At 32.4% G+C, this 19,383-nt stretch overlaps 3 long non-coding RNA genes across 4 annotated transcripts; 1 reads left to right on the forward strand and 2 right to left on the reverse strand.

Moving 5' to 3' along the window:
* Positions 1 to 3,827: 3,827 nt before the first annotated feature.
* On the forward strand, positions 3,828 to 8,087 carry LOC113373206. Its single transcript, XR_003366890.1, has 6 exons — positions 3,828 to 3,944; positions 4,721 to 4,726; positions 5,220 to 5,346; positions 7,544 to 7,613; positions 7,674 to 7,902; positions 7,964 to 8,087. It is a non-coding gene; the product is annotated as an uncharacterized LOC113373206 (long non-coding RNA).
* A 7,540-nt stretch (positions 8,088 to 15,627) lies between these two features.
* LOC113374017 lies at positions 15,628 to 16,768 on the reverse strand. Its single transcript, XR_003366926.1, has 3 exons — positions 16,711 to 16,768; positions 15,914 to 15,983; positions 15,628 to 15,849 (listed from the first exon to the last, which is right to left on the reverse strand). It is a non-coding gene; the product is annotated as an uncharacterized LOC113374017 (long non-coding RNA).
* Positions 16,769 to 16,983: 215 nt separating this feature from the next.
* LOC113374015 lies at positions 16,984 to 18,712 on the reverse strand. 2 transcript variants are annotated; one of them, XR_003366925.1, is made up of 4 exons: positions 18,596 to 18,712; positions 17,861 to 17,866; positions 17,244 to 17,370; positions 16,984 to 17,044 (listed from the first exon to the last, which is right to left on the reverse strand). It is a non-coding gene; the product is annotated as an uncharacterized LOC113374015 (long non-coding RNA). The 2 variants fall into 2 exon arrangements; XR_003366924.1 differs by lacking the exon at positions 16,984 to 17,044 and adding an exon at positions 17,117 to 17,178.
* Positions 18,713 to 19,383: the final 671 nt, after the last annotated feature.

Here is a 19,383-nt window from a genome sequence, read left to right on the forward strand (position 1 = left end):
ATTTTTTTCTTATTAACTTCCCGAAGGAGAAGTTCATGTTTTTATCAAAAAAGCGATTCGCTTTTTATGTTTCTCGACGTTTCAAGCCATTCTGAATCGATGAGACCATTTTTGGAAAAAGTATTTGTGTGTGCGTGCGTGTGTGCAACAACAGATTTTTGCCGTAAATCGCCCTTTTCTCAAAAACGGCTGGACCGATTTCAAAAATTTAAAAGCCATTCGATGATCGGCCAAGCCGTTCTTCGTGAATAGCCGAAAAGTGAAAAAGTTTTTGGCCACGTTTTAGCCCGCAATTCTGAATCGATTTTAAAATTCAAAAATCGTTCTAAAGATATTGGTTGGGAATCGACCTGATTAGTTTTTGGCAGAGATCGCCGGCCGGCCGTTTTCTTGTAATAAAGTTTTTTTTAAAACAAATCGACGATTTTTATGATTTTTTTTTGACGGTAGATATCATAGTCTTCTAGATCATACTAAAATATTACAGCCCTACGACAACTCGTTTAGCTTTGAAATTTGCAAAAATTGGTATCGTTTTTTTTTTGGCATTTGTCAAAATTAGACCTTTCATCGACGTTTGATCAAAAAGGCCTGAACCAATTTCAGAAATTTAAAAGCTATTCGATGTATCTCAATGAGCACTAGAGTTTTTCAGTTTTGTGAGACGATCTGCCGAGCCGTTCTTTGTATTTGAAAAAGAGTGTACCGAATCGATTTAAAAAAATCAAAAACTGTTCGAAAGATAGTAGTTGGGAATAAAACTGATTAGTTTTAGGTGAAAATCTACCGAGCCGTTTTCTTGTAATTAACTGTTGAAAAAAAAATTTAAGCCGATTGTTATGAAACTTTCTTTGGCGATGTATACCATGGTCTTATAAAACTTACTGAAATATTACGACGGCCTTACGACAATAGTTTAATTTTAAAAATTCTTCAAAGTTTGAGAAAATGAGTAGTTTTGTTGACTTTGTTAAAATTAAAATTAGATGATTTACTTGGTATAACGATACATTACTTGGTCTTAATGAACATACTAAACCATTAACGTCCTACAAAACTGGTTCAATTTTAAAAATTATTGATTTGTGAAAATTTGCTTTTAAAAATATTCCGAGTTAACGTGTTCGTTTCGTTTTCAATCATGTGTAATAAATCCACTCGGAATACTTTTAATCACTCATAAATTAATTTGTTTCTTATAGATTAAGTCGATTAATTACACATATCGGGAAGTTCATGCAACATGCCTCAAGGCTAAATACCAATACCAACTAGTTATTTTTTTATATTCTTTGTTATATTTTCGCAGATCAACATAATTGCGATGATTACGGTGGCCTTTTCATCACCTCTTATTTTTGTTGTGACTTTACGCATCCTCCATGTATGGTCTGCTTGCCGAAGCCAGTTTCATCAAACTTACCACTAGACTTATATGATTGTACATAATATTCAGATATATTTAACAAAATACAGTAAAATATTAGTCCAATATTAATTTATGTGTCTTATTGTCCGCCATGCCTTTATATCAATTACAGGTACATTTATTTATCAATCAATGACCTCACATATCAACTTTGTCGACTTAATTATTTATCATGAATATATTGTTCATGCTTTTTTAAACAATATTAATATTTACCATAAAAATAATAAGATTCAAGCAGGACCGTGCCTGGGTACGTGGCCGCCTGCGTGCGAGCATATAAATGTTGTATTCTCCTCAGGAAATTGTTTTCTCTATTCGCGTTTAATGTATATGACGTTCAACAGCACCATAAACGTCCGCTGGAGCAAAATAAATTTGTCAATATGTGATCAAATAAAAATGATTTTATTAAAAATTCACCACCTACCGTGGTTGACCAATTCTGTGATGTGTCCCCTTGTAACATTGGCGACCCACTAATTCATAATGGCAGCACTATCAAATTTGGTGACAGTACCATCACTGTTATTTTTATTTATTCCATTTGTGAAATCTTTAGACACTATATCCGAGTCGTAGAACATTTTGGCAATCGCGTTGAAGCGCTGTCTTGGCTGGATCATGTGAGAAATGTAAATCCTGGTGTCGAAATCTAGATGGTAGGCAGGATTCTTGGCCTGGAGGAATAATTAGTATTGAAAATATAAGTAATATTAACAATGTTTGAATGTATTCAACCTTTAGTGAAGCTATAATTTTTCCTGCACGTTCCCTGTTGCTCTGGTAACTATCAGGAAGGGAGAGTAGTTTCAAAATTTCCAACTTTTGTCTGATATTTTGGCCTGCAGTAAAATGAATTTGAGAAATATATAATTATCTTCACAGGCATAAAAAAAGCTAAAGTTATGCAACGAATATTTAAACAAGATTTTAAATTTATGTATAGCATAGTATTACAGTGTGTATATATTTACTTACTTTCTTATATATACCAATAACTTTATAATGTTTGTGATGTGTATGTGTGTGTGTGTGTTTCGACATATATCTAATATGGTATTTTCACATTTATAAAAATAAATTTTAAATTTTTCTATATTTTGAAAATTGGTTTTATTTTACTATGAACACCATTTAAGCTGTTTGAAGAATATTTTTATAATTAACAATTGTATACATAATTTTGAATTGTGTAGTTCATTATATTATGATCGCAGTAAATTGAGATTTGAAACTTGTTTGATAAATGAAAATTTTGTTTAAAGTTTTGTTTCATTGTAAAACTTTTACTAACTGATCAAATCAATATGTAATCACATAGATTACTGTACTAAATTTTTTATAAAATTAGTCTTAAGTAGTTAATAAAATAATTAATTATTGAAACACGCTTGTAAAAATTGTAATGATCAATTAAAATAATCATAAAATGTAAAAAGTAGTATTTATTATATGCTATTTATTTAATTGTTTTTCAACTTTGCAAAGGAGTGGTTTGTTTTTACTAGATAATTCAAATTGCTTATTTTGTGTTTTCTCACAGAATGTCATTTGATTTTGATTATTTAAAATAAACGAAATTTAAAGAAAAATGTAATATTAATCATTTTTTGAATTAATTTATATTTTTCTTTTGACCTTGGTTTGAATTTTTTATATTTCAAAATATTTAACCAACTCTACTCTCAATAAGGACACAGTAAGACTCTTTTGCGCCAGCTTTGTTAGTTTACAATAGTTTTGTGGCTAGTTTGTATCATCATTAGTAATTTTATTGTAAACCAATAAGTCAAAACTTGAAAAAAAAATTGTATGTTTGTATTTATATAATATTTAATGGCTTCACGTGTTGCAGGAATGTAGAACTAAATTTTCTACCAAAATTTAAAAGCAATTCCACAAAACTATTATGATTTTATTAGAAAATTGCTTTTGTTAATAAATTTCAAAATTATTCATGTATATGAGCGATATATAAATAAAACAGTGAAAACTTGTCTGTATATTTAAAAATGTAAAAATATTTAAAAAAAATTGTACCCGAGAAAGGAAAAGCAAACAAGTGTACTGCAAAACACAGGTTAGTGAAAGAAAATAAAATTTATTCTACACCAAATTTATTTCAATAACCAACGACTAATTCATTGCAGTGTAAATTTTTAGAGAGTTTATTAAAAGAATGGAATATCGTTATTTAATTTATAAACCCTTATTGTTAAAATTGAAGATTCAAATAACGTCGTTTCGATTTCAAAACAGAAGAGGCGTTCGAGTTTCTGAAACGCCATCTTCGACCGAGCGAACGTGCACGCTCTGCAGTCGCACGTCTACAAGTCTTTTGCACATCTATGCTTTGCGACTATAGGAGTTGGGAGAGGGAGTTGTCTATGGAGTTGTCATTGCTAGAGTTCATTTTCATCGTGGCGATTGCTGGAAGAACACAACGAGACGTCGTCGAACACGGACGAGCGGGCCTGACCCTTTGCTGCCTGTGGAGAACATGCGTCACCTGGTACGTTGTACTTGTGCTAATTATATTTCTCTTCGCGGATTTCATTTCGTGTTTTCGAGTTTTAAGATGTTTTAGATTTAATTGAAACCTTTCCTCATTTCTGTTTTTTTTTTTGGAAAACGTGTGCTCGATTTATGTAGTTTTTGCTCAAGTCGTACTACTGTCTAAGACGTACGCCGGATATATTTTATCTGCTTATTTTATTTTGCATCATTTGGTGCCCACTGTTAAATAAAACTACATATTATTAGTTTGTTGACTGAGCAAGAGTTCACAATTGAATGGCTGGCGGTCATTGTGCAGAAGAAATAATCGAAAGTAATAGTAAAAAGTTGTGAAAGTAAAAAATAATGACTGTTAAGTCATTTTGAGAATTACTATGAGTACATTTATACGTATCGTTTAATTTGAAGTCTTATTTACATCATTATCATCTGCTAATTCATTTCAATTTATAGATCAGAAGTATTGTGTAAATTGGATCACAATCATCATGACATAAAAAATTTTAAAGCAAAATTACTTTTCCATAAAAGCCATTTTTTGTTTTAAATGCATAATTTTAGTTATTGAAAAAAGTTACAATTTGAACAACAAATTGCCAAAGAATAGTTACAATTTGAATGAATATAAAGATGCAAACAAAGACTATTCTGTACCTCGCTGGAGCGCTGCATTGCATACGAAGACAGCTTCGGTGACGCATCAACAATGACATTTAATAATGTACGTATGTATAAACAACTAAATTCAATAATAATTTGTGTATTTTGCAGGTGCGGGTAAGTTTGCGTTTGCTACTACCAGAGTCCTTCAATTTTTCTACGAACATTGTTACTGTGACGCCATGAATGTGGTATTTATTGGAATTGCATTTGGCACGAATAGATTTATTAAGCGGTGATTTTGTTCAAGATATTAATTGATCAATACTTTAGTTGTCACTATAACTTTTAGAAATTTACAAAATCATTAAGGCATTGAATTTCATGATTCGAATGATCACGATATGTCTTGCATGTGGGTTAATTTATTAGTTAGGTAGCATCAGTAGTTTTAATATTAATAATAACAAATACTAATACACTAATCTATTCAACTATTGAAAAATAATGTGGTCGTTTGAATCATTTGAGATTATGCAATGTAGATTTGACATATTACATTAGATTTTAATTTTCACTGTTTTCAATTCATGTTAATGCATTCCATATAAAACCAAGCGCAATTCTTAAACTGCTAGTAAATTTCTACATTCTATTTCTGGTCATCAAGATAAAATCATATGGAGGCCACAAAATATTATATCAAGCAAATTGTTGAGTATCGAATGGCCAAATATCGAGTGAAAATTGAACACTGACTCACTTCACCGGGAATCGCTCTGAAAATAATTTAAAAAGTACGTTTATATCCATCATCAGTATAAATGTGAACAATAAATAACATGTTTTATTTTTTTTTCAGGTTCTTTCAACTACTGCTGCTCTGCACACTGACGCCTTCACCAGGAATCGCTCTGAAAATAATTTAAAAAGTACGTTTTTATCCATAATCAGTATGAATGTGAATAATAAATAACATGTTTATTTTTTTTTGTAGGTTCTTTCAACTACTGCTGCTCTGCACACTGACCCCTTCACCAGGAATCGCTTTGAAAATAATTTAAAAAGTACGTTTTTATCCATAATCAGTATAAATGTGAACAATAAATAACATGTTTATTTTTTTTTCAGGTTCTTTCAACTACTGCTGCTCTGCACACTGACCCCTTCACCAGGAATCGCTCTGAAAATAATTTAAAAACTACGTTTTTATCCATGATCAGTATGAATGTGAATAATAAATAACATGTTTATTTTTTTTTTTAGGTTCTTTCAACTACTGCTGCTCTGCACACTGACCCCTTCACCAGGAATCGCTTTGAAAATAATTTAAAAAGTACGTTTTTATCCATAATCAGTATGAATGTGAATAATAAATAACATGTTTATTTTTTTTTTAGGTTCTTTCAACTACTGCTGCTCTGCACACTGACCCCTTGACCAGGAATCGCTTTGAAAATAATTTAAAAAGTACGTTTTTATCCATAATCAGTATAAATGTGAATAATAAATAACATGTTTTTTTTTCAGGTTCTTTCAACTACTGCTGCTCTGCACACTGACCCCTTCACCAGGAATCGCTTTGAAAATAATTTAAAAAGTACGTTTTTATCCATAATCAGTATGAATGTGAATAATAAATAACATGTTTATTTTTTTTTTTTAGGTTCTTTCAACTACTGCTGCTCTGCACACTGACCCCTTGACCAGGAATCGCTTTGAAAATAATTTAAAAAGTACGTTTTTATCCATAATCAGTATAAATGTGAATAATAAATAACATGTTTTTTTTCAGGTTCTTTCAACTACTGCTGCTCTGCACACTGACCCCTTCACCAGGAATCGCTTTGAAAATAATTTAAAAAGTACGTTTTTATCCATAATCAGTATAAATGTGAATAATAAATAACATGTTTTTTTTTCAAGTTCTTTCAACTACTGCTGCTCTGCACACTGACCTCTTCACCAGGAATCGCTCTGAAAATAATTTAAAAAGTACGTTTTTATCCATAATCAGTATAAATGTGAATAATAAATAACATGTTTTTTTTTTTTTTTAGGTTCTTTCAACTACTGCTGCTCTGCACACTGACCCCTTCACCAGGAATCGCTTTGAAAATAATTTAAAAAGTACGTTTTTATCCATAATCAGTATGAATGTGAATAATAAATAACATGTTTATTTTTTTTTTAGGTTCTTTCAACTACTGCTGCTCTGCACACTGACCCCTTGACCAGGAATCGCTTTGAAAATAATTTAAAAAGTACGTTTTTATCCATAATCAGTATAAATGTGAACAATAAATAACATGTTTATTTTTTTTTTCAGGTTCTTTCAACTACTGCTGCTCTGCACACTGACCCCTTCACCAGGAATCGCTTTGAAAATAATTTAAAAAGTACGTTTTTATCCATAATCAGTATAAATGTGAATAATAAATAACATGTTTTTTTTTAGGTTCTTTCAACTACTGCTGCTCTGCACACTGACCCCTTCACCAGGAATCGCTCTGAAAATAATTTAAAAAGTACGTTTTTATCCATCATCAGTATAAATGTGAACAATAAATAACATGTTTATATTTTTTTTCAAGTTCTTTCAACTACTGCTGCTCTGCACACTGACGCCTTCACCAGGAATCGCTCTGAAAATAATTTAAAAAGTACGTTTTTATCCATAATCAGTATGAATGTGAATAATAAATAACATGTTTATTTTTTTTTTAGGTTCTTTCAACTACTGCTGCTCTGCACACTGACCCCTTGACCAGGAATCGCTTTGAAAATAATTTAAAAAGTACGTTTTTATCCATAATCAGTATAAATGTGAACAATAAATAACATGTTTATTTTTTTTTCAGGTTCTTTCAACTACTGCTGCTCTGCACACTGACCCCTTCACCAGGAATCGCTCTGAATATAATTTAAAAAGTACGTTTTTATCCATAATCAGTATAATTGTGAACAATAAATAACATGTTTATTTTTTTTCAGGTCCTTGCAACTAGTGGTGCTCTGCACTCACACTACTTCACCAGGAATCTTTCCAGAAACATTTTACCAGGTATGTGTTTATCCATACCAGTATAAATGCAAACATTTCTAAAATGTTTCTTTTTTGCAGATCTTCTCAATCCAACTATTACTGCCCTGAAGCTATTACATGTGAATGACTCGCAAGTGTTTTTTTTTAATAACTGCCTATAATTATGCATGATTAACTTAACTCTTATTAACTCAATAACATGACTAACCTCACTAACTTAATCAGTTATTATAAATACCACTTGTTGAGTTTTACTATGAAGGTTTTACTGAGATTGCTTGGAAGACGGGGCTGAATGATTAATCAGGTAATTTATTATTATAGTATATTTCATGAGACTTGTTACTAATTTGTTTTTTTTTTTATAGGGTAAACGACAACTACAAGCCAAGTGGTGAACTCTCAAGTTGCTCATGAGTGAAAACAATAATTTCATCTACTAATTATGCTGTCCGTCCGTCCGTCCGTCTTGTCACCAGAGAAGATGCCTACTGTGATTCATTGAATAGTTAAGTGCCTAGATGTTAATGAAATAATGAATAAATATATTGTATTTGATTTAATTTGTTGTTTTAATTTAATTATGAGCCACTTTACGGCCAAATTACATTATGCTGTAACGTAAATTACAAAAATATTTAAACATGTCTAAATTTTAAAAATTTCTTGTGTTATTAATAGGGATACTTATTGAGTGCACTTTTTAGTGTAAACAATTGTGTAGAACAGCTTCTTTACTGTTTGCAACCATCTTGCTTTGACTCGGTAGAAACGCGCTGATAATAAACTTTGCTTTTTTGCAAACCCTTAAGTTAGTCGAGTGCCTTAAACATTTAATACGCCAGACGACTGATGTTTTCTCTTGTTTAAATATTTTAATTTCCATTATTTCTTTAAATGGTGCACTCTTTTTCTTAGCTATAAATATCACTTAATTTAATATCATACTGTATTATTATTAATATAAATATACATACTAGAGATGGGTAACTCACTCCGGAGTTATCACTCAGATACAACTCCTACCTCGGAGTGAATCCGAGTGGAGTTGTCTCGCCGGATTTGTCATATCCGACTTCCCTAAACTGGTTGTTTTTTCAATGATTGTTGTGATTGAATTTTGAAGGACCAATTGTAAAATACTATAATTTGTAACTAGTAATATTTATTTTATGTTAATAACAAGTTATAAGTGTATTTACAATAATTTTAATATGTTTGTTGATAACGTATTGATTGATTTTATTTATTATGTGATTTTCGACTGATGATTTTTTGATTATATATCAATCTAACCGCATGCTTTAATTGGCGCGAACACTGGTACTAAGGAAGCTGTCGCTTTCTCGTCTTCTAAACAGGCAGTTTTATGACCTTTTAGGTATACGTTTTTTTCCAGAAAATACAAAAATATTACTTCAAAGATACAGAACAATGAAATTGTGTTCAATTGTGAATAACTCCAATGTATAATTTATTGAATAGTAAGGGGTCATATTTCTAACTACGACAATCTTTGACCGTGAATTTGGACACATTTAGTCTGTTTTTTCCATAGCCTGAAATAACAATACTTTTTAGAGTGTAAAATATATCAGTGACGTCAATGTATTTAAGCAGCAAAAAATATTTATATTATATTATTACTTTTACACAATTATATAATTGTATAAAAGTAATAATATGCTAATCGAACTACCTGATATAATATTAATTCTCGAATGGAAATAGCAGAAGAAAAAATTATAAAGCAGAAGTAATATTATTTGATGAAAATATTTTATGATAAATGTTTTGCTTTTATTACAAAGTTTACTACGTTATTTTTATATAAAATTATTCCAAAAAATCAATTATTTTCTCATCAAAAGAAAGTTTTGCGTTTTTACTTTGGTCAACACTGTTAAAATTACGAGTCGTTGAGTCGATCATGTGGTCGACCGAAAAGTTTTAAAACTCGTCATTTATTTGTGAATTTTTTAGAAAAATTATTTTATTATTATAATTGTAATTTTATTTTATTCATAAATTTTCATTTAAAAAAATTAAATGGGATTTGGCAAATCCTTAGATGCATAAACAACGCACTTCGACGCATTTGTGTCGAGTATTTCGGTTTCAAAGTTGTCGGAGTCGTGGAGTTGTTAAGCGGATATAACTCCTTCCTGAAGCGGAGTTAAATCCGAGTCGATCCGGCTTCGGATATGATAAGCCCATCTCTAATACATACTATAATATATTATAGTTAATGTATTTTAGTCATCTTCATTACGGCAATTGTAAGAATAAATTAATATAATTGTATTATTAAATACTGTGATACATTAAGAGTTTTGAATAAAACTAACTGAACTTTATTTGGAGTGTTTCATTTCACACCATTTTCAGTGATATATATTAGAAACATAAGATACAGGTACAGGTATTATAAACTGATAAGCTAATGTTATTATGAACATTAATATGCTCAATAATTCGTTCTTCGAAGAGGATTTAATATTTTGAATAAATTTTATATAATATAATTTTTGTAATCTAATTCTATCATGATCAATAAAGTTAATGTAGTTATAACTTTGGCCATTTTAAATAGACTAATCTATGGTTTTTCACTCATTTCAATCATGTCAAAAATATTAACTTAAATTTTTCAATCACTTTAATCTGTATTATTATTTAAAGTCTTAATCAGATCATTTGAATTAATATACCTTGTATATTGGTCAGTTTTTCTTAACTATAACTTATAAAAAAAATTAAGTTTTCAGTGTTGGTGTTATTTTCTTCTTTTCGAATATCTTTATCAATACTAATATATCTTTATTTTGATTCGCGTAATTATTACATTAATTACATTAATATTCCTATCATATTGACGCTACCATCTCCTACCTTACTTCACACTACCCTACCTTAACCCAATACTTACCCACGTTAAGAACTAATACTCTTACCTTGCTTACCTCTACCACGTCTCGAACCTGCTACCACGTCCTCTCCAGTGACTCCCAGCTCCTAACGCGCGACGCCACGACGATCACATTAGTAAACCGTTGCAAAGTAGATGATATTGTATATTTTAAACAAAAAAAACTAACAGGTCATATGGCCAAAAAAAAGTTGATTTTGTGTGGCCTGTGTTGGCGTAATGGATAGATTGATGGCATCGTACCTTAAAGGTACCGAGTTCGAATCATACCTCAGGACAAAAAAAGAGTATTGTTCACGTTGTGGTATTTATTTAGTGTTGAATAACACAAAATTAATATTTAGATATAACAAACTAACAAGTCATGAGGCCGAAAGAAAGCAGAATCGATGTGGCCTGTGCTGGCGTAATTGGTAGAACGATGGGTTCGTACCCAAAGAGTGCCGAGTTCGAACCATACCTCGGGACAAAAAATGGAAAGCGTGGTATTTATTATTTATTGTAAGATAGCACAAAGATAAAATTTGGATTTAATAAACTAACAGGTCATGAGGCCAAAAAAAAGCAGAATCGATGTGGCCTGTGTTACCTCCGGACACAAAACGCAAAATAGCGTGACTGTTGACGCTGTGGAACGAGGTATGCACGGAATCACATCCGTTCGAATTTGAAACCCCAGGTATGCTCCCCTCGATCTCGATTGAGAGGAGAGATACGCGCGAGAATCCCGTATCATCCCCTAATGAACCCCGCAGCAGCCCCGAAAAGGGGCGAGGGGGGATTATAGGGGGGTGTGGGGTTCGCGAACCCGCAACCCTGTGGTCCCGCCCTCGAAAAAGGGAGAGGGGGGACTATAGGGGGGTGAGGGTTCCGCGCGACGACCACCACTGGGTCGCGCCGGTTGAAAAGCTGGGTGCGTCACAGGTTGGGTCGGTGTGCGAGTCCCCGGAGCACCCTCGAGAGCGATGATGGGGGTGTGGGGTGGGGAAAATGCGGTGACGAGGAAAAAAGGGTTGGAAAGATATGAGGAGGGAGAGATAGGGATGGTGGGAGAGAGATAGGGGGAGAGATAGGGGAGAGAGATAGGGGGGTGGAAGAGATAGGGGGAGAGATAAGTGGAGGGGAGTGATAAGAGGAGGGATGAGAGATGGGGGAGAGAGACCGAGGGAGGGATGGAGCGACGGTCGCAGACTTAACACATTGTAAAATGCGTTTAGTCTCGCCTATCGCTTCTTTTCCTCATCCATCCCTCTCATCTCTCTCCCCTCTCTCATCCCTCCCCTACTATCTCTCCCCCTCTTCATCCCTCCCTTATCTCTCTCCCCCTATCTCTCTCCCTCCCCTTATCTCTCCCCCTATCTCTCCCCACCCCTATCTCTCCCCCTTATCTCTCTCCCACCATCCCTATCTCTCCCTCCTCATATCTTTCCACCCCTTTTTTCCTCGTCACCGCATTTTCCCCACCCACACCCCCATCATCGCTCTCGAGGGTGCTCCGGGGACTCGCACACCGACCCAACCTGTGACGCACCCAGCTTTTCAACCGGCGCGACCCAGTGGTGGTCGTCGCGCGGAACCCTCACCCCCCTATAGTCCCCCCTCTCCCTTTTTCGAGGGCGGGACCACAGGGTTGCGGGTTCGCGAACCCCACCCCCCTATAATCCCCCCTCGCCCCTTTTCGGGGCTGCTGCGGGGTTCATTAGGGGATGATACGGGATTCTCGCGCGTATCTCTCCTCTCAATCGAATCGAGGGGAGCATACCTGGGGTTTCAAATTCGAACGGATGTGATTCCGTGCATACCTCGTTCCACAGCGTCAACAGTCACGCTATTTTGCGTTTTGTGTCCGGAGGTATGAATCGAACTCGGTACCCTGTTGGCATGAAGCTAGCACGCTAGCAATACGCCAACACAGGCCACATCGATTCTGCTTTTTTTTGGCCTCATGACCTGTTAGTTTACTAAATCCAAATTTTATCTTTGTGCTACCTTACAATAAATAATAAATACCACGCTTTCCATTTTTTGTCCCGAGGTATGGTTCGAACTCGGCACTCTTTGGGTACGAACCCATCGTTCTACCAATTACGCCAGCACAGGCCACATCGATTCTGCTTTCTTTCGGCCTCATGACTTGTTAGTTTGTTATATCTAAATATTAATTTTGTGTTATTCAACACTAAATAAATACCACAACGTGAACAATACTCTTTTTTTGTCCTGAGGTATGATTCGAACTCGGTACCTTTAAGGTACGATGCCATCAATCTATCCATTACGCCAACAGAGGCCACACAAAATCAACTTTTTTTTGGCCATATGACATGTTAGTTTTTTTTTGTTTAAAATATACAATATCATCTACTTTGCAACGGTTTACTAATGTGATCGTCGTGGCGTCGCGCGTTAGGAGCTGGGAGTCACTGGAGAGGACGTGGTAGCAGGTTCGAGACGTGGTAGAGGTAAGCAAGGTAAGAGTATTAGTTCTTAACGTGGGTAAGTATTAGGTTAAGGTAGGGTAGTGTAAAGTAAGGTAGGAGATGGTAGCGTCAATATGATAGGAATATTAATGTAATTAATGTAATAATTACGCGAATCAAAATAAAGATATATTAGTATTGATAAAGATATTCGAAAAGAAGAAAATAACACAATACTGAAAACTTAATTTTTTCTATAAGTTATAGTTAAGTAAAACTGACCAATATACAAGGTATATTAATTCAAATGATCTGATTAAGACTTTAAATAATAATACAGATTAAAGTGATTGAAAAATTTAAGTTAATATTTTTGACATGGTTGAAATGAGTGAAAAACCATAGATTAGTCTATTTAAAATGGCCAAAGTTATAACTACATTAACTTTATTGATCATGATAGAATTAGATTACAAAAATTATATTATATAAAATTTATTCAAAATATTAAATCCTCTTCGAAGAACGAATTATTGAGCATATTAATGTTCATAATAACATTAGCTTATCAGTTTATAATACTGTATCTTATGTTTCTAATATATATCACTGAAAATGGTGTGAAATGAAACACTCCAAATAAAGTTCAGTTAGTTTTATTCAAAACTCTCAATGTATCACAGTATTTAATAATACAATTATATTAATTTATTCTTACAATTGCCGTAATGAAGATGACTAAAATACATTAACTATAATATATTATAGTATGTATTAGAGATGGGCTTATCATATCCGAAGCCGGATCGACTCGGATTTAACTCCGCTTCAGGAAGGAGTTATATCCGCTTAACAACTCCACGACTCCGACAAATTTGAAACCGAAATACTCGACACAAATGCGTCGAAGTGCGTTGTTTATGCATCTAAGGATTTGCCAAATCCCATTTAATTTTTTTAAATGAAAATTTATGAATAAAATAAAATTAAAAGAATAATAATAAAATAATTTTTCTAAAAAATTCACAAATAAATGACGAGTTTTTCGGTCGACCACATGATCGACTCAACGACTTGTAATTTTAACAGTATTGACCAAAGTAAAAACGCAAAACTTTCTTTTGATGAGAAAATAATTGATTTTTTGGAATAATTTTATATAAAAATAATGTAGTAAACTTTGTAATAAAAGCAAAACATTTATCATAAAATATTTTCATCAAATAATATTACTTCTGCTTTATAATTTTTTCTTCTGCTATTTTCATTCGAGAATTAATATTATATCAGGTAGTTCGATTAGCATATTATTACTTTTATACAATTATATAATTGTGTAAAAGTAATAATATAATATAAATATTGCTGCTTAAATACATTGACGTCACTGATATATTTTACACTCTAAAAAGTATTGTTATTTCAGGCTATGGAAAAAACAGACTAAATGTGTCCAAATTCACGGTCAAAGATTGTCGTAGTTAGAAATATGACCCCTTACTATTCAATAAATTATACATTGGAGTTATTCACAATTGAACACAATTTCATTGTTCTGTATCTTTGAAGTAATATTTTTGTATTTTCTGGAAAAAAACGTATACCTAAAAGGTCATAAAACTGCCTGTTTAGAAGACGAGAAAGCGACAGCTTCCTTAGTACCAGTGTTCGCGCCAATTAAAGCATGCGGTTAGATTGATATAAAAACAAAAAATCATCAGTCGAAAATCACATAATAAATAAAATCAATCAATACGTTATCAAAAAACATATTAAAATTATTGTAAATACACTTATAACTTGTTATTAACATAAAATAAATATTACTAGTTACAAATTATAGTATTTTACAATTGGTCCTTCAAAATTCAATCACAACAATCATTGAAAAAACAACCAGCTTAGGGAAGTCGGATATGACAAATCCGGCGAGACAACTCCACTCGGATTCACTCCGAGGTATTAGTTGTATCTGAGTGATAACTCCGGAGTGAGTAGTTATCTCTAGTATGTATATATATTAATAATACAGTATGATATTAAATTAAGTGATATTTATAGCTAAGAAAAAGAGTGCACCATTTACAGAAATAATGGAAATTAAAATATTTAAACAAGAGAAAACATCGGTCGTCTGGCGTATTAAATGTTTAAGGCACTCGACTAACTTAAGGGTTTGCAAAAAAGCAAAGTTTATTATCAGCGCGTTTCTATCGAGTCAAAGCAAGATGGTTGCAAACAGTAAAGAAGCTGTTCTACACAATTGTTTACACTAAAAAGTGCACTCAATAAGTATCCCTATTAATAACACATTTTTTAAAATTTAGACATGTCTAAATATTTTTGTAATTTACGTTACAGCATAATGTAATTTGGCCGTAAAGTGGCTCATAATTAAATTAAAACAACAAATTAAATCAAATACAATATATTTATTCATTATTTCATTAACATCTAAGCACTTAACTATTCAATAAATCACAGTAGGCATCTTCTCTGGTGACAAGACGGACGGACGGACGGACGGACGGACAGCATAATTAGTAGATGAAATTATTGTTTTCACTCATGAGCCACTTGAGAGTTCACCACTTGGCTTGTAGTTGTCGTTTACCCTATAAAAAAGAACAATAAATTAGTAACAAGTCTCATGAAATATACTATAATAATAAATTACCTGATTAATCATTCAGCCCCGTCTTCCAATCAATCTCAGTAAAACCTTCATAGTAAAACTCAACAAGTGGTATTTATAATAACTGATCAAGTTAGTGAGGTTAGTCATGTTATTGAGTTAATAAGAGTTAAGTTAATCATGCATAATTATAGGCAGTTATTAAAAAAACCACTTGCGAGTCATTCACATGTTATAGCTTCAGGGCAGTAATAGTTGGATTGAGAAGATCTGCAAAAAAGAAAGAAACATTTTAGAAATGTTTGCATTTATACTGGTATGGATAAACACATACCTGGTAAAATGTTTCTGGAAATATTCCTGGTGAAGTAGTGTGAGTGCAGAGCACCACTAGTTGCAAGGACCTGAAAAAAAATGAACATGTTATTTATTGTTCACAATTATACTGATTATGGATAAAAACGTACTTTTTAAATTATATTCAGAGCGATTCCTGGTGAAGGGGTCAGTGTGCAGAGCAGCAGTAGTTGAAAGAACCTGAAAAAAAAATAAACATGTTATTTATTGTTCACATTTATACTGATTATGGATAAAAAAGTACTTTTTAAATTATTTTCAGAGCGATTCCTGGTGAAGGGGTCAGTGTGCAGAGCAGCAGTAGTTGAAAGAACCTGAAAAAAAAAAACATGTTATTTATTGTTCACATTTATACTGATTATGTGATAAAACGTACTTTTTGAATTATTTTCAAAGCGATTCCTGGTGAAGGGGGTCAGTGTGCAGAGCAGCAGTAGTTGAAAGAACCTAAAAAAAAAAATAAACATGTTATTTATTATTCACATTCATACTGATTATGGATAAAAACGTACTTTTTAAATTATTTTCAGAGCGATTCCTGGTGAAGGGGTCAGTGTGCAGAGCAGCAGTAGTTGAAAGAACCTGAAAAAAAACATGTTATTTATTATTCACATTTATACTGATTATGGATAAAAACGTACTTTTTAAATTATTTTCAAAGCGATTCCTGGTGAAGGGGTCAGTGTGCAGAGCAGCAGTAGTTGAAAGAACCTAAAAAAAAATAAACATGTTATTTATTATTCACATTCATACTGATTATGGATAAAAACGTACTTTTTAAATTATTTTCAGAGCGATTCCTGGTGAAGGGGTCAGTGTGCAGAGCAGCAGTAGTTGAAAGAACCTGAAAAAAAATAAACATGTTATTTATTGTTCACATTTATACTGATTATGGATAAAAAAGTACTTTTTAAATTATTTTCAGAGCGATTCCTGGTGAAAGGGTCAGTGTGCAGAGCAGCAGTAGTTGAAAGAACCTGAAAAAAAAAACATGTTATTTATTATTCATATTTATATTGATTATGGATAAAAACGTACTTTTTAGATTATTTTCAAAGCGATTCCTGGTGAAGGGGTCAGTGTGCAGAGCAGCAGTAGTTGAAAGAACCTGAAAAAAAAATAAACATGTTATTTATTATTCACATTTATACTGATTATGGATAAAAACGTACTTTTTAAATTATTTTCAGAGCGATTCCTGGTGAAGGCGTCAGTGTGCAGAGCAGCAGTAGTTGAAAGAACCTGAAAAAAAATATAAACATGTTATTTATTGTTCACATTTATACTGATGATGGATATAAACGTACTTTTTAAATTATTTTCAGAGCGATTCCCGGTGAAGTGAGTCAGTGTTCAATTTTCACTCGATATTTGGCCATTCGATACTCAACAATTTGCTTGATATAATATCTTGTGGCCTCCATATGATTTTATCTTGATGACCAGAAATAGAATGTAGAAATTTACTAGCAGTTTAAGAATTGCGCTTGGTGTTATATGGAATGCATTAACATGAATTGAAAACAGTGAAAATTAAAATCTAATGTAATATGTCAAATCTACATTGCATAATCTCAAATGATTCAAACGACCACATTATTTTTCAATAGTTGAATAGATTAGTGTATTAGTATTTGTTATTAATATTAAAACTACTGATGCTACCTAACTAATAAATTAACCCACATGCAAGACATATCGTGATCATTCGAATCATGAAATTCAATGCCTTAATGATTTTGTAAATTTCTAAAAGTTATAGTGACAACTAAAGTATTGATCAATTAATATCTTGAACAAAATCACCGCTTAATAAATCTATTCGTGCCAAATGCAATTCCAATAAATACCACATTTATGGCGTCACAGTAACAATGTTCGTAGAAAAAATGAAGGACTCTGGTAGTAGCAAACGCAAACTTACCCGCACCTGCAAAATACACAAATTATTATTGAATTTAGTTGTTTATACATACATTATTAAATGTCATTGTTGTCTTTGTTTGCATCTTTATATTCATTCAAATTGTAACTATTCTTTGTCAATTTGTTGTTCAAATTGTAACTTTTTTTCAAGTAAAATAAATAAAATTATGCATTTAAAACAAAGAATGGCTTTCATGGAAAAGTAATTTTGCTTTAAAATTTTTGATGTCATGATGATTGTGATCCAATTTACACAATACTTCTGATCTATAAATTGAAATGAATTAGCAGATGATAATGATGTAAATAAGACTTCAAATTAAACGATACGTATAAATGTACTCATAGTAATTCTCAAAATGACTTAACAGTCATTATTTTTTACTTTCACAACTTTTTACTATTACTTTCGATTATTTCTTCTGCACAATGACCGCCAGCCATTCAATTGTGAACTCTTGCTCAGTCAACAAACTAATAATATGTAGTTTTATTTAACAGTGGGCACCAAATGATGCAAAATAAAATAAGCAGATAAAATATATCCGGCGTACGTCTTAGACAGTAGTACGACTTGAGCAAAAACTACATAAATCGAGCACACGTTTTCCAAAAAAAAACAGAAATGAGGAAAGGTTTCAATTAAATCTAAAACATCTTAAAACTCGAAAACACGAAATGAAATCCGAGTGAATCCGCAAAGAGAAATATAATTAGCACAAGTACAACGTACCAGGTGACGCATGTTCTCTACAGGCAGCGAAGGGTCAGGCCCGCTCGTCCGTGTTCGACGACGTCTCGTTGTCTTCTTCCAGCAATCGCCACGATGAAAATGAACTCTAGCAATGACAACTCCATAGACAACTCCCTCTCCCAACTCCTATCGTCGCAAAGCATAGATGTGCAAAAGACTTGTAGACGTGCGACTGCAGAGCGTGCACGTTCACTCGGTCGAAGATGGCGTTTCAGAAACTCGAACGCCTCTTCTGCTTTTAAATCGAAACGACGTTTATTTGAATCTTCAATTTTAACAATAAGGGTTTTATAAATTAAATAACGATATTCCATTCTTTTAATAAACTCTCTAAGAATTTACACTGCAATGAATTAGTCGTTGGTTTTTGAAATAAATAAATTTGGTGTAGAATAAATTTTATTTTCTTTCACTAACCTGTGTTTTGCAGTACACTCGTTTGTTTTTCCTTTCTCGGGTACAATTTTTTTTAAATATTTTTACATTTTTAAATATACAGACAAGTTTTCACTGTTTTATTTATATATCGCTCATATACATGAATAATTTTGAAATTTATTAACAAAAGCAATTTTCTAATAAAATCATAATAGTTTTGTGGAATTGCTTTTGAATTTTGATAGAAAATTTAGTTCTACATTCCTGCAACACGTGAAGCCATTAAATATTATATAAATACAAACATACAATTTTTTTTTTCAAGTTTTGACTTATTGGTTTACAATAAAATTACTAATGATGATACAAACTAGCCACAAAACTATTGT

This window comes from Ctenocephalides felis, unplaced genomic scaffold, assembly GCF_003426905.1.
Source record: "Ctenocephalides felis isolate EL2017-DRISC unplaced genomic scaffold, ASM342690v1 CF-g0.4_SCAFFOLD_01604, whole genome shotgun sequence".
Classification (NCBI taxonomy): Eukaryota; Metazoa; Arthropoda; class Insecta; order Siphonaptera; family Pulicidae; genus Ctenocephalides; species Ctenocephalides felis.